This window comes from Lycium barbarum, chromosome 5 (genome assembly GCF_019175385.1).
Source record: "Lycium barbarum isolate Lr01 chromosome 5, ASM1917538v2, whole genome shotgun sequence".
In the NCBI taxonomy this organism is placed as follows: Eukaryota; Viridiplantae; Streptophyta; class Magnoliopsida; order Solanales; family Solanaceae; genus Lycium; species Lycium barbarum.
The window spans coordinates 18,969,153-18,985,798 of record NC_083341.1 but is presented as its reverse complement, the minus strand read 5'-3'; positions in this window follow the sequence as shown (position 1 = coordinate 18,985,798).

Genomic DNA, 16,646 nt, shown 5'->3' with positions numbered 1-16,646 from the left:
CGCCAACTCTCCTAAAATTTGGATTCTATGAAGAAATTTGCCGGTGCGCAAAACACACCTCGCATGTACGTGTGATAGTGTGAATTTTCCAGAAATGGAGGAGATATGAGCGGAATGCCAATTTAAGAAAAGCAGTAATATACATGTTACATAGAAAAAATGCACATAAGGAATGAAATACAAACATTTAAAAGCACATAAAGCAACAATATAGGCAAAATAAAATAAAACAAACAAAATATCCCACAAATTATTTATTAACCTAAGTTTGTTATGGTTAGAGCCTAAAAGTCCCCAGTGGAGTCGCCAAGCTGTCACACCCCATTTTAACCGGGTTAATTTAGGAGTATGACGTATTGGTGATTCCTATATGTTTTGTTTAAGGAGTCGCCACCTAATTATTTTAACGGTGAATTAGGACACCTAGAGATTAACTAAGGCAAAGTTAAAACTAAACCTCAATTAATAGTCTGCTTAACCAGTGTGATTCTAGGTAAGGGCTCTATATTATCCTAAAAGGAAGGGGTTAGGCATCCTTTAGAATCCGCTAACTACGGTTGTCCGGCCAAACTTAGGTCAATTAATTAAGTCTAAAGATGCAAATATAATATTTAAAATTAATGAAAATAACTTATAAATACTGCTAAAGCTTTTAAGAAAATATAAAATGTTGCTTAAGATGAAATTTAGAGAAAATATAATGATTTATAGAAAAGAGGATTTTAAGTGCTACTTCGAATAAAACTTATAAAATTGCTACAGCTCTAAATAATAATGCTTTAAAATTAAGATTTGCATAGAATATATAAATAGAAGAAAACACGGGTTTGTGCAGTGTTTTAATAACTATTTGAAACAAACCAAATGGTGAGATATTAATGATTCTTTTTTTTACGATTTAAGAGTATAAACAAAAATACAAAATAGCTAATGTGAATTTTAAATAAGACTTATATTGTATCAATATGGTGATGTAGAAATGCTTTATTTTCTTTAAATATGATGGAAAAGGGGCATAAGTTTCCTTCCCTTGTCATTAGCTTCATTAATTATGCTTAGCTAAAATGATGTGTGATTGATTCCAAATTTGAAGAGTTATTTACGAATATACTAGAATTTATATTTGAGTATTAACAATGCTTTTGAAATGTCTATGACAGTAAAATATGATTCCCTTTACTTAAAATATATAGTCATGCCATTTTGCAATTTGATTATTCCAGTGAAAGAATAAACGTTATAAGCATTATAAATAATTTTGACATAAAATAAAACAAAATGAAACCTATAGAATTAATTATTGGTTTACTACCCATTATTAAGATTAAACCCCGCTAACTTCACTAAGATTCATCTAAATTAACAAGTGTTAGTCATGCAATAAAAGTAGATATAGTTCAAATGGGCTCAGCCCATTTAGGACTGCTGCAATCGAGAATGGATTCAGCCCATTTTGGGGCTGTTTGCGATCTGCAACTGTTATTGGGCCTCGGCGCAGTTTCTTTCTTTTTTTTTTTTTCGCAGGTGGGCTGACTCGAGAGGAAGATTTCGTTGGGCTTATAGCCCGACTCCGAATGCAGGAGAAGAACGAGTCCCTCGGATTCGTATGCGATGGTCATGCATAGAAAAAGAAAAGGATTAGTATCTATTCAATGAATGAAATTAAACATGTAAAAAAAAAAAAATCGAGACGGATCCAAGATTATGCATGCTGTGTATATTTAAGAGGAAAATGAAATAGAGATGGAAAGAAAAGGGAAGGCCTTAAACCAATTCAAACACCAAAAATCAGACACCAAAAATCAGACAGATCGTTTAGAACCAGCTCGGCCTGGCATATTCGATTACATGGAAGGGAGTTTTTAATGATGCTTGTAAGAAAAGCACAAAGAAAAGGCTCAACCATTCAACAAAAAGATAAAGAAGGGACAAGCCCACATGCTGTTTTAGAAATGTGCAAACCAAAACCAAACATACCAAAGCAAACAAAAAGCACAGTTTCATGAATAACCAGTGGGAATACCCAGATACCTTAACATCTTTCAAACAAGTAGTCAAATGAACATGCATATCCGACATTCTCATTCTAATGTATTAACTAGATGCAGCAACTTCACCATTCATATAGGTTTAGATGAATATATCCTGAGGATGTATGCTCGCATGCTTCATATAATGCCCACAAGTGAGCTTAACAGATTCGACACAAACAGGGAGTGACCTCATATCATACAATTAGCATGTTTTTTCAATAGGGAACCTCAAAATACACTTTCATAAAATGTTGTTCGACCTTATTAATATGTTCTAAAATCTAAAAAAAAAATGGAAGCCAACAGCAAATTAATTGCACAGGCTTCATAGTTTGAACTGAATCATTCGGATGAGCACCCAAATAATCTAGTCTACTTAATGTGTCAGATCAATGTAGTCCAGTCTTAATGAATACAACTTAGGTCTAGACAAAACCAAACAGGGCTCTCAGGTTTTGCATAGACTGGTTGGTCAACAATCCAACCATTTTAAAAGAGTATTTCCGCAATAAATTAACTCAGTCAGCATACCAAAGATCTTTATCCATTTTTGTAACCTCAATCACAGATCTTATTAACATATTTTCAGTCTGACCATATCCATATCATCTCAAAATAAACCTAACATGCCATCTATCTATTGCGGGATCATGCTTACTACGATTAACAAATAACCAACCTACAAATCATGATCGACTAGAGCATAACCAACATATAATGCGCACTTAGTTAAATCAGCATACCAAAGATCTTTATCCATTCTTAAACTGAAATCAAAACTAAACACGAATATGACTTAACACGACCGGAATAACTGCGACGAAACTAAAATACGACTAAACAAGCAAATCGCACGAACAGTTTCAAACATTCAATCAAATACTAAATAACTTAAGGGAAGGAATTTACCTTCCTCGGGTGCAGCGAAATGGGATTCGAGCTTCCGATATACCTCGAAACACTTCGAAATTCGAAATCGTGTGTGCTCAAATTTGAACGAACACTCGAAGCAAGAACAGAACCAGATTTGATATTTTGTGTCGATATCGAGAAAATTGAAAATCGATGTTTTAAAAGAAGAACTGGAACAATCAAAGACTCGTATTTTCAAGGGAAATTTTGATGATTCGAGGAATTTTTCCTTGGGGAATTTCCTGAACCCGAAAAAATCCCCCCCTTTTCGATCCAACTCACGACCCTTTATAGGTCTCTTATTTTCGGCTTTCTGTGTTGAAGAAGGAGAAAGAGGAACGGGAACCAGGCGAAGTGAGGGTGGCAGAAGCGTGGGGGAACAGAAGCGTGGGGGGGACAAGGCGGAGTGGGGGTGGCAGAGGTAACGTGGAGGCGGCAGAAGGGAATGGGGGTGTCAGAGAGCAGGTGGAGGAGAGAAGAGATGAAGGAAGAGAGCAAAGGGGGTGTGCGCGGCGGAGGAGAAGAGTGAAATGACGGGAAACCTAGGGTTTCCCTTATTTTGAACGAAAATGGGCTGGACCCGGTCCATTTGTGGACTGGGTCGATTTTTGGACCGGGTATTAAAAGAATGGGCTAGCGAATTAAAACACGAACTGGTCTGAAAAATTGGGATCAAAATATGGGCTGGTCAAGAAATATTTATGAGTTGATTGGGCTTTGATTTGGGATCCGATAAATAAAAAATACGGACTGAGTGCACGAAATAGTTTGGCTTCTAAATTTAAATAAAAGACCTGTTTAAATAATTTGTGTTAAAACATTGCTCAATATGAAATATGCAATCATTAATGCTCAGATAAAAATGGCGTTGTAATAGTCGTGCAATAATATTTCGAAAATCCACAGTAAAATAAATACTATTATTTAATTATGCAAAGATAAATGCGATGCGTGTGTGTAAGCTGGTAAAATGCCGAAATGATAAAAATTGTGAATTATAATAATAGTAATAAATAATAATAATAATAATAATAATAATAATAATAATAATAATAATAATAATAATAATAATAATAGTAACTGTAATAGAATAATGAAGTGCCGGTATTGATAAGAGGCTAATAATTATAGTAAAAAATAAATATATATTTTTTAATTTTCTAAAAATATTAAAAGCGTAAATAGGTATTTTGGAGGAGAGGCGGGACAAAATTGGGTGTCAACAACTTCTCCCTCTTTTTCCGGTAATGATGAAAAGAGTTGTCGGGCAAAGACGTTGACTCAATAGCCTATTTTGTCCCGGCTAAAGGAAACTTGAGAAGATTATGACCAAACTCCGGTATCTGAGTTGACTACATATCCCGGGCTGCACGAGAATCAGGTCGAGTGTAGTTCTGGGATAAGTATGACACCTGAACCCCGATTGGCGCGAATCTTGCAAAATACTGTGCCAGTGTTGAATTATGATGACACGGGGTATTATGATAGAAACTTGAGAATTCTGAAAATTGAATTGCTAGAATGCAAGAGAATACTTGTGACTAGAGACGAGTGTTCGAGGTAGATCTTTGACCCGTGTCGGGAAGTCTGATTATCCTTCCCGACAAATTGCCCCAGTTCGCTGCCGAAGAAATAGTTCCACGATTTGATGTGTGATGCCAACTTCAATATTGTTCAAAGCCACCAGCTAAAAATAATTGTTAGCAATAAAGAAATATATGTGTAAATAAGACAAGGCTGGGGAAGTTTACACTTGTAACCCCTGTTTCGAAAGTTGAATCCACATTCGGAGGTTGGTGCCTAAACTAAAATATAAAATACCCGTATTCGGAGGTGGGTGCCTGAACTGAAATATAAGATACCCGCATTCGGAGGTGGGCGCCTGAACTGAAATATAAAATACCCGCATTCGGAGGTGGGTGCCTGAACTGAAATATAAAATACTCGCATTCGGAGGTGGGTGCCTGAACTGAAATATAAAATACCCGCATTCGGAGGTGGGTGCCTGAACTGAAATGTAAGATACCCGCATTCGGAGGTGGGCGCCTGAACTGAAATATAAAATACCCACATTCGGAGGTGGGTGCCTGAACTGAAATATAAAACACCCGCATTCGGAGGTGGGTGCCTGAACTGAAATATAAAATACCCGCATTCGGAGGTGGGTGCCTGAACTGAAATATAAGATACCCGCATTCGGAGGTGGGCGCCTGAACTAAAATATAAAATACCCGCATTCGGAGGTGGGTGCCTGAACTGAACTATAAGATACCCGCATTCGGAGGTGGGCGCCTGAACTAACATATAAAATACCCGCATTCGGAGGTGGGTGCCTGAACTGAAATATAAGATACCCGCATTCGGAGGTGGGCGCCTGAACTAACATATAAAATACCCGCATTCGGAGGTGGGTGCCTGAACTGAAATATAAAATACCCTCATTTGGAGGTGGGTGCCTGAATTGAAATTTGGATCCCCTTCCACTTCTACAATACAAAAAATATGAATCCACATCCACTTCCACGTCCGTATTATACGGTGTAATGAATAAATCCACTTCCGATAATAGGTGACCAAGTCCGTATCCACCTTGAAGAAAGATAACTCCACGATTATGTGCCCTTGATCCATCGAGAAATGCCACGAGCTAAAACAACTGTTAGTGATAAGAATATGTAAATAGCTGGGTTTGAAAGAATTATGCTCACAGCCCTTGGTTGAGAAGATAAATTCATGTCCGCTGTTGCGACCAAATTTCATGAAGAATGGAACAACATCCACCGTTTAGCGCAAGCTAAATTTACATCCACATTGAAGAATATTTGCCTTTTGCAGAAGGCTAACTCTTTGTTCACGTCCATAACTAAAATTTGAAGAAGAGTCAAATATGCGCCACATCTATGTTAATTGAAACCTGTCTCATCAAAGAAAAGTTGTGAGTTTAAAGAAAATTGGTTGACTTGTGCTTGTTGGGGAACTTGGCCCTTGAATTGGTTTTTGCTTCGGTCGCGTCCACGTTCTTCGATGTACCACCAGATATTTTGCTTTGCCCGGGAGTTTCAGTTATAAGTAACAAAAGTGTATTTTGAGAATAACGAGATTTGGATAACTTCGAAGGGAAATACTTAGTGGCTCTAATAGATAGAATGATTGTGAAGACTCGAATTTGAATTTATCAACATTTTTAGAAAGATATGGGCGGACTTTTATTTAGAACCGTCAAACATTTAAGACCATTTTTGTGCTAACTTCTAAAAATTATCCCATTTTCAAGTCCTGGAGGCACTTGGTTCTAAACGATTGAAAAGTGAGAACTTATAATGAAAGTTTTGGGAAGCGATTTGACCGATTTCAAAATTTGTCCAGTTTCAAGCTACTAAGACGTATGAATTTAAACAGTGGGAAGACCAAAATCTTATATAAAAATCCTTATGTATCGTATAGGAACCAAAATGGTTGGACAAACCGAAGATATTGAAATTTTTAAAATAGAAGGGTCGAACCCGCCTCGGGTTGCCTACGTATCCCAAAGGAATCAGGCCAGACGTAGTTCGTGATCAAAATAAGAACTTTTGAGTTTTTTGTTTTTAATAAAAAAGGGGGCCGAACCCGATATGGGTTGCCTACGTATCCAAAAATGGAAATCAGGCCACACGTAGTTCCACCCACAAAACAAAGACATTGAAATATTTTGAAAGGAGTGGCCGAACCCGATGTGGGCTGCCTACGCATCCAACAGGAAGTCAGGCCAAACGTAGTTCGTTACAAAACAAAATGACAAAGTCTTAAATCAAAAAGGCCGTAACAAAACATAGAGGCAACATGACAGAAAGAACTAAATGTTCTAGTTGATGCCTCCGGCCTATTACCAAAAGGAAATTTAAACTTAAATTACTGAAAACTCCCGGCGGACCGGGGCTAAGATAGAAGTCCAATTCTGCAACTCAGGTCCTGGCTCAGCAGCCTATAAAGTCAGTACTTCAGCAAAATCTTTGATTACTACAGCATAATCATCTACATCTTCCACGAAAAGGTTCTTGATGCCTTCTACAATATCATCATAGGCAACTTCAACAGTCAGATCTGAAGTTTTGAAGATGGCAGGTTTTGAGAAAGTTTGATCAATGGTAGGGATAGGTTTTGGCAATGAAATCTCCTTTCCTTTATTCTTTCGTGCTTTCTTCACTTCTTCCTCAGTTGGCTCATATCCCATACCAAATGTAAACTGTTGCGTAGGGAGAACGACTGGCTCAACCCGCCCATTTAATGTCTTCCCTAGCCCAAATCCCGGTTGGTACCCATTTCTCAGCATTTCTTTTGCGACCATAATTGCGGCGCATGACCTTTTGACCTCTTGAGTTTGACACACTTCACCCTCTTTAGTGACATTCACAACCTCCCAAGCATGGTAAGTTGCTCCATCGAACCCTCCTTCCGCCTCGATGAATGGGATGGATTGCTCTCGATAGATAGACGTGTCCCCTTCTCCATGTATACATATTTGTTGCTGATCCCACTCGAATTTGACAGTTTGGTGCAAAGTAGATGGTACGGCCCCAGCCAGATGGATCCACGGCCTACCTAACAGCATGTTGTATGTCGTGGAAATATCAAGTACTTGAAAATCCATAATGAACTCAACAGGCCCAATCAACACTTTCAACGCTATTTCTCCAATAGGACGCCTTTGAGCCCCATCAAATGCTCGAATATTCACATCACTTGTCTTGAGCTCACTAACATTATATCCGATCTTCTTCAGACTTGTTAATGGACAGATGTTAAGTCCAGAACCCCCATCAATCAACACTTTAGCCACAAACATGTTACGACACTTGACAGTTATATAGAGCGCTTTGTTATGCATGCATCTTTCTGGCGGGAGTTCTTCATTATCGAAGCTGATTCGATGGCTGTCAAGTACACGCTCAATCATCCCGGCTAACGCCTCACTAGTTGTTTCTCTTGGAACATATGCTTCATTCAAAATCTTCAAGAGTGCATTTCTGTGCACATTGTCATACCCCGTTTTAACCGGGATTATTTAAGGAGTATGACGTATTGGTGATTCCTATTTATTTTGTTTTAAGGAGTCGCCACCTAATTAATTTAACGGTGAATTAGGACACTCAAATGTTAACTAAGGTAAAGTTAAAACTAAACCTCTATTAATAGTCTGCTTAACCAATGTGATTCTAGGTAAGGGCTCTATATTATCCTAAAGGGAAGGGGTTAGGCATCCTTTAGAATCCGTTAACTTACGATTATCCGACCAAACTTAGGTTAATTAATTAGATTAAATATAATGCTTAACTCTTGAGAAAAAATAGGTTGTAAATATTGTTGGGGTTTAATGATGATGCTATTTAAACTGACTTGAAGAAATGCATAATAGTCCACTTGAAAATAAAACTTATAAATGTTATTAAGCTTAAAATAATAATTTTTTTATTGTAAGAATGAGACTGGCAAAATATAATGATATGTATATAAATAGAAGCTTTTAAGAGAAAACCTAACCAATATGACATTATATCAGTATAATAGTGTAAGAAATCTAGACCCTTTTTTTTAAAAAAAAAAAGAATGCAAAGATGATGAATTTCTTTTTCTTTTTAACTTTATTTAACTACGCTCGGCTAAAAATATATATAATTGGATGAATCCTGAAAACAATGTTTGTAAGATATACTTGAGCTTATATTTGTGTATTAGTGACACTTTGAAATATATATGATAGTAAGAATAAAATATGATTCGCTTTACTTAAAATATATTCATGCCACTTTTGCAAATTAATTATCCAGAATAAAGATAAATATTAGACATTATAAATAGTTTAAACATGAAAAGAAGAGAATAAAACTTATGGAATTAATTTTAGTCTTCCTAAAACCAACTACCCATTATAAAAAAAAAACTAAACCTGCTAATTCATTAAGATTCATCTAAATTAAGAAAATAAATAAGATAAGGTTAGTCATACAAAGCAAATAAAGCATACACAACAATAAGATAAGGTAGAGGGGAAGAAAATTGAATGGATCTGACCCATTTTCCAGGCCCAACTGCTGCGAACTATTCCTGCTATTAGGCTTTGGCCCAATAAATTTTATATGTAGCTGCTGCGGATTGGCTGCTACTGTATGGGCTTTGGCCCAATAATAATTTTTTATATGCTGTTGCTGATGAACTGATGGGGAATGACTCGAGAGGATTTCGTTGGGCTTTAGCCCAACATCGAATGCGGAAGGAGACGAGCCCAAGGGACTCGTATGCGATGTTCATGCATAAAATGAAAGGAAAAGGATTAGCATATAATCAACGAATAAGACTAAACATACAAAATGAAACTCAAAGTAGATCAGCAGGTGTGTATATGCTACGTATATCTAAACGTGAAATGGAGATAGAGAGGAAAGAAAAGGGCTTAACAACTAGATGAAAAAGCATACTATAAAGGAAAAAAAATGTTTCAAATGTATTTCTATACTTGGTGGACTGATCAGTTAAGAAATAAAATGAACAAGCCCAAAACACAACAGCAACAGCAAGCAAACAATATAGCCTGCTCAAGCGAACACCTATGTAAACCAAACAGCTATCCAATACCGATGTATTACAGGCCAGCACATATTTCAAACAAGTTCACTAGCACATTCTTGGCGAGTTAGGATCATTTAAGATTAAGCTTTCATCTAGACATATCTTTAAATTAGCATAAGAAAACAAATAAGGAATGTTTATTGAGGGATCAAGACTGATTATTCAGTCCAAGCAAACTCAGAACAGTTTCTATGTCAAACTAAATGAATTGATAGGTATAAACTGGACAAGATTAAGTAAACATTCTCAACATGCAACTAATATTCCGAAAGCATAATAGCAAGTCCTTGGATTCATATTCAATATCGCAGATAAGGTTAACATGGTTTTAGCATAGACATCTATAACTCCAACTCCTACGTTCATTGATCGAATAGATAAGATAATACTTCTTACAATCTTAGGTTAACTCTGTCAAACTACATTTTCAATGACAGATTGGAAAAAGAAATCTCTCGGGGCAACTACTCTTTAGTCAACATATAAAGGAGGAAAGAAAAGGTATTGAATTGAACCTCAAACCAGAAAACAAAGCAAAAGGGAGATATACCAACTTCCTGATATCCCAAGGTGAGCATTACTTTCAAGCTTACGACTCAATAATTCAAACTAATTTCGAGTATTAAGACAGGGAAAGGGCACGAATTATGACTTCAAAGGAAAGAGAAGGGTACAACAGCAGAACCAGAACTATAATACATGATCATGGATCCTAAGGTCCAAACTAAGGGCTGATCTGGAGATTAACAATAGCAATGTAGATTCTTGCCAGGAAACAGTTACAAACTAGAAATTTAGACAAACTATATTGAAAACAAAGTTAACTTTTGAAACTGTAATCAGTTTGAAGTCTCAGCAGTGGCTTCAAAAAATTATTTTAAAGTTGCACCATATGCTAATATCTGGACTAGGTACATATTACAACAACAACCAAACTAAGAATGGCAACAGAAGAAACAGACTAATGTTTAACTTGGACTAATATACACTCCACGAAGCAGACCCAAATGAACTTATGCTAAGGCCAAATGTTTATCCAAACTCTTATAGAACAAGCAGAGACCTTAGTAAATGAACTCATACCCAGGGGATTCAAACAATACCAAACCCAAACTGGCATTCCTAGTGTAGACAGATGAGATTCAGAACATAGATTTTTAATAACTTAGTCTAGCATGTTGAAACTCATTCATTTTTTTTATTACAACACATTCTAATCAAAGAAGGAAGACCATTGTTATTATGAGTGAGATTACCATGACACAACTGCCAGACAAAGTTCAGACCAAACAAACAACTACAGAGGCACAAAAGGTCAATATGGTTATGCCAAACTGATATGAAAGGGACACTAAACTGAAACAACATTCACATTTCTTTATTGAACTACTGAAACATCTGAGTAAACATATGCAATTGTGCCGATAGGACTTCTGATAAACTAGTATGGGGGATAATAATAAACCTAAACCAAATATTATTACCATAGCCAGGTAAACCACAGGTTTATCTGATGCATGACTAGGCATGGCTGGGCATGTATGGCATAGCTAAGTAATTACAGACCTAGACTAACCTGTGAACCATCATTATTGAGCATTCAAATTACACTTAACTGTTACGAACTGGATGCATATGGTTGATCAAAACAAAAGCATAAAATGAACCTTACGGGGCAAACTGAAGGTAAACACATCCACATCATTAGCAAACCACAAACTAATATTCCGAACTAATCGAATGACAAACAAATAAGTAATGTGAACCTAACAAACACATGACTAACCCAAATTGATAACTAATATAGGACTAAATAACCACGGAACTAGACACAGGATTAGACTAAGCTCAAACACGCGTAATACAACTAAAACGAACACAAACAGGAACTAAATCATCAACGATCAAACGAATCACGTAAGCAGTTTAAGCATTCAAGCATTCGCCGAAAATAACTAATGGAAGGGGTATTACCTTCTTCGGGTGCAGCGAAGTGGGACGAAGGGTTCGATATGACCTCGAACACTTCAAAACTCAATTCCCAGAAATAAGAGAGATTGATAAAAATCGAAAATTTGGCTTAGAGTATGTTTAGCAACAAAACGAACATCTTCAGTTTCTATGGAATTTTAGGCTAAAAGACTTAAATTTTCAAAGGGTTATTGTACGGCTGAGAGCTTAATTCTTAGGGGGGATTTCCTGAATTCCAAAAATCCTCCCTCTTCTTGACTTGGACAACGATTATATATAGGGCGAATTAGGGTTTGTTTGAGAGGAGCGGGGGAGACAAGATTAAGTGGGGGATGACAGTGAGCGTGGGGGGGACAGAGGAGCGTGGGGGGACTGGGGTAAGTGGAGAGGAGCGGAGGGATGGCAGGTGAGTGGGGGGGAGATGAGACAGAGAGGAGAGGTGAAGGGATGGGCGGCGATGAAAAGGAAAAGGGAAAGAAAAGAAAAGGGGGAGGGGTTTAGGTTTAGGAAGGAATGGGTCATCCGGGTCGGGTCGGGTTTAACGGGTATGGGCTGGTCTGTTTGAGTACCGTGTAATAATATTTAGAAAATCCACAGTAAAATAAATACTATTATTTAATTATGCAAACATAATGCGATGCGTGTGCGTAAGCTGGTAAAATGCCGAAATGTAAAAAATTGTGAATTATAATAATAGTAATAAATAATAATAATAATAATAATAATAATCATAACTAATGCAGTAATAGAATAGTGAAACGCCGGTATTGATAAAAGGCTAATAATTATAGTAAAATCTAAATATATATTTTTAATTTTTTCAAAACATATTAGAAGCATAAATAGGTATTTCGGAGGAGAAGCGGGACAAAATTGGGTGTCAACACACATCCGAACTCAAAAGCAAAGAGAGAATAGGAATTTGGGCATTGGTCTTTTTCAACTGATCCACAACTGAGTACTCACTAGCCTTAATCTTCCTAAAAAATTCTTCTGCTTCTGCTTCTGTCACGACCCTTTTGGGAGGTACATTGGTTTCCTTAGCTTGCCCCAATCTAGCTAGCTCTTCTGGAGTATAGCATCTTCCAGACCTTGTCATTCCTGATGTCTTAATCTCCATCACAGCTTGTTGATAATTTCACGGTACGGCTTTAGTATCGAGCACTGGTAACTGATTTGGTGCTTGAACTACTTCCACAGGCATCGACGAAGCTCCTAATATCTCGATAGGTACCCAACCCCTTATCACTACAGCCGGAGAAGCAACAGCTACAAGACCATGATCCTCCACGCTATCCACAGGCACTATGAATTCGGCTGGGTCGTCATCATTTTCATCTATTCCAATCATATTTATCGTGGCCCCATCATGGGTCGGGAGTGGATTGTTAACCACATTTTGTGCCGGTTGTTTGACCATGATCTGTTTTGCTTCAATAAGATCTTCAACCTTATGTTTGAATGCGTAACAACGATCAGTGGAATGGCCTTTTACCCCCGAATGATATGCACATGTTTTAGTGGGATCAAAACTTCTAGGTAGTGGATCCGGAATTCTACCTTCCACAGGATATACTAAGCCTGAAGCTTGCAGTCTTTCAAAAACAACGCTCAATGGCTCTCCCAATGGTGTGAAACTACGAAATGGTTTATTTGGGCGAGGTGCGGATGCATTGTTTGGATGATGAGATTGTGATGGTGGAGCTGGGTATGTTGGTGGTCGTGGAGCTCGATATGCTGGTTGTGTGTTGTAAACAGGGTAGGAAATTTGTGGTGATTGAGGTTGGTAAGATGACAAAGCTTGGTTGTATGGATGTGGAGAATATTGGAAATATTGTGAGTGGTGAGCGTTAGAATGGTATCGCGGGCGTTGTTGATGGTGGTATGATGTGTTTCCCAAAGCCATTACCGATGCTGCTTCTTTTTCTTTTTTCTTTCCGTTTCCGAGAGTACCAGTTTGTATGGCCCTACTAGTAGACTGTAAAGCCGCAAGACTTGTTATTCTCCCTGCCTTAATGCCATCTTCGATCATGTCTCCAGCTTTGATCACTTCTGCAAAAGTTTTTCCGCCCATTGTCACCAAACGTTCATAGTACTCTGGTTCTAGTGCCTGAATGAAGAAAGTAACCATTTCTGTTTCCTCCATGGGCGGGTGCACCCTAGATGCTTCTTCCCTCCACCGTATGGCATATTCTCGGAATGATTCGGTTAATTTCTTCTTTAACTTTGTAATTGAGATTCTGTCAGGAGCGATCTCAACATGAAACTTGTAATGATCCACAAAAGCATTTGCCAAGTCATCCCAAGTACGCCATTTGGTTGTATCTTGCTTAGAATACCACTCCAAGGCTTTTCCACTCAAACTCTGATTGAATAGCTTGACTCTTATCCCTTCGTTCTTCCCCACACCAATCAACTTTTCACAATAGACCTTCAAATGGAAGAAAGGGTTTCCCGACCCATCAAACTTCTCAAATTTTGGAATCTTATAACCTGGTGGAAATTCTACCTCAGGAAATGCACATAACTCTTCATATCTCACCCTTTGGTTACTACCAAGTCCACGCAAACTTCTCATGGCATCTTCCAAACTTTTGAGCTTTCTATTTATCATTTCATCATTAACTGACCGTGCCTCATTTTCAACTTCGACATAATGATCAACATTTGTGCGACATTGTCCTTGAATTTGTGTCATGGGTGGAGCTGTGGTATAAGTATACACTGGCGGAATTTGATGTGTATTGGTAACATCATGTGCCGGCGGTATGAATTGAGCTTTTGAAGAGGTGGCTGTAAACAAAAGAGGAGCATTTTGAGTAACTAGGTGGGCAATGGGTTCGGAATGAGCTAGTTGGGAAGTGGTAAAATAGTTTGCTTGGTTAAGTTCATCCAAATTTTGGAATGGAGGTGGCATAGGCAAAGTCTGACGAACCCCATGAGATGGAGTCATATGTGGTGGCGTTTGAGAAAATGACCGGTTGTGAAGTACCATGTGACTTAATTCAGCAACTCGTCGTTCTAGACGAGCAATGATCTCCAAATGTGTTTCTGGTTCAATAGAAGATGTAGGATCACTCGTGATCGGTAAACTAAGAGATGGCTCAGATGAAGTGGTTGCATTGATCAAACTTTGCTCCATTTTAGAACGAGTCTTTTTGGTTAACCAGGTGATTAGTGATGGGTTGGAATCTAATTTCTTGGCTCTAGACCGTGTGAAATATGAATGCTCCGCCAGTTCCCCTTCAGCACAAGTCAACCTTCTTCGTTTTAAAAATAAGTTTGAAAGAAAAAAGATAAAATAAGAAAGAAAAAGAAAAACGAGTCAGTATATGGTAAGGACATGTTATTGCATATAAACACATTATTGAACATAATACATCACGTTTTATAATGCAAGGGACCTCTTTATGCCAGAGGTAGGCCTAATGAATATTTGAAGGACAAACATGTATTTTATGTATCATTCCACAACTCCTCCTAAAAGTAATTTACAAGAATAATAAAAAATATTACATGCCAATCCATAATACATGCCAATCCACTAATTTCATGCCAATCCACTAATTTCCTTCGGTTGTCTTCAACCTCCGGCATTAATTGAATGCTTCACGCAACCTGCGACAAAAGGTCAGTTTCTTTGAAATATTTATCTATAGAGTACTAGGTCCACATATTTCACATATTTGTCCTTCAAATAATGCACATATATAGTGAATAGTGTCACTTAGAGTCATAGACTCATTTGGACATTTGGTAAGGTTGACTAATGAACTTAATACACCAAGGGTATTAAGCTTCCTAGGTTTAAAATGATGCATGTCCTTACAAGGTTTTAGTTTTCGCTCTACCTTAGGTAGACTAAGAGTGGGTTTACTAGACACAAGGTTCCCGAGCGGACTGCTCGAGTGAGAAGGCTACGCGGTCCCTGTTACTCGGGCACCCCGCGCATACGCCAACTCTCCTAAAATTTGGATTCAATGAAGAAATTTGCCGGTGCGCAAAACACACCTCGCATGTACGTGTGATAGTGTGAATTTTCCAGAAATGGAGGAGATATGAGCGGAATGCCAATTTAAGAAAAGCAGTAATATACATGTTACATAGAAAAAATGCACATAAGGAATGAAATACAAACATTTAAAAGCACATAAAGCAACAATATAGGCAAAATAAAATAAAACAAACAAAATATCCCACAAATTATTTATTAACCTAAGTTTGTTATGGTTAGAGCCTAAAAGTCCCCAGTGGAGTCGCCAAGCTGTCACACCCCATTTTAACCGGGTTAATTTAGGAGTATGACGTATTGGTGATTCCTATATGTTTTGTTTAAGGAGTCGCCACCTAATTATTTTAACGGTGAATTAGGACACCTAGAGATTAACTAAGGCAAAGTTAAAACTAAACCTCAATTAATAGTCTGCTTAACCAGTGTGATTCTAGGTAAGGGCTCTATATTATCCTAAAGGGAAGGGGTTAGGCATCCTTTAGAATCCGCTAACTACGGTTGTCCGGCCAAACTTAGGTTAATTCATTAAGGCTAAAGATGCAAATATAATATTTAAAATTAATGAAAATAACTTATAAATACTGCTAAAGCTTTTAAGAAAATATAAAATGTTGCTTAAGATGAAATTTAGAGAAAATATAATGATTTATAGAAAAGAGGATTTTAAGTGCTACTTCGAATAAAACTTATAAAATTGCTACAACTCTAAATAATAATGCTTTAAAATTAAGATTTGCATAGAATATATAAATAGAAGAAAACACGGGTTTGTGCAGTGTTTTAATAACTATTTGAAACAAACCAAATGGTGAGATATTAATGATTCTTTTTTTTACGATTTAAGAGTATAAACAAAAATACAAAATAGCTAATGTGAATTTTAAATAAGACTTATATTGTATCAATATGGTGATGTAGAAATGCTTTATTTTCTTTAAATATGATGGAAAAGGGGCATAAGTTTCCTTCCCTTGTCATTAGCTTCATTAATTATGCTTAGCTAAAATGATGTGTGATTGATTCCAAATTTGAAGAGTTATTTACGAATATACTAGAATTTATATTTGAGTATTAACAATGCTTTTGAAATGTCTATGACAGTAAAATATGAT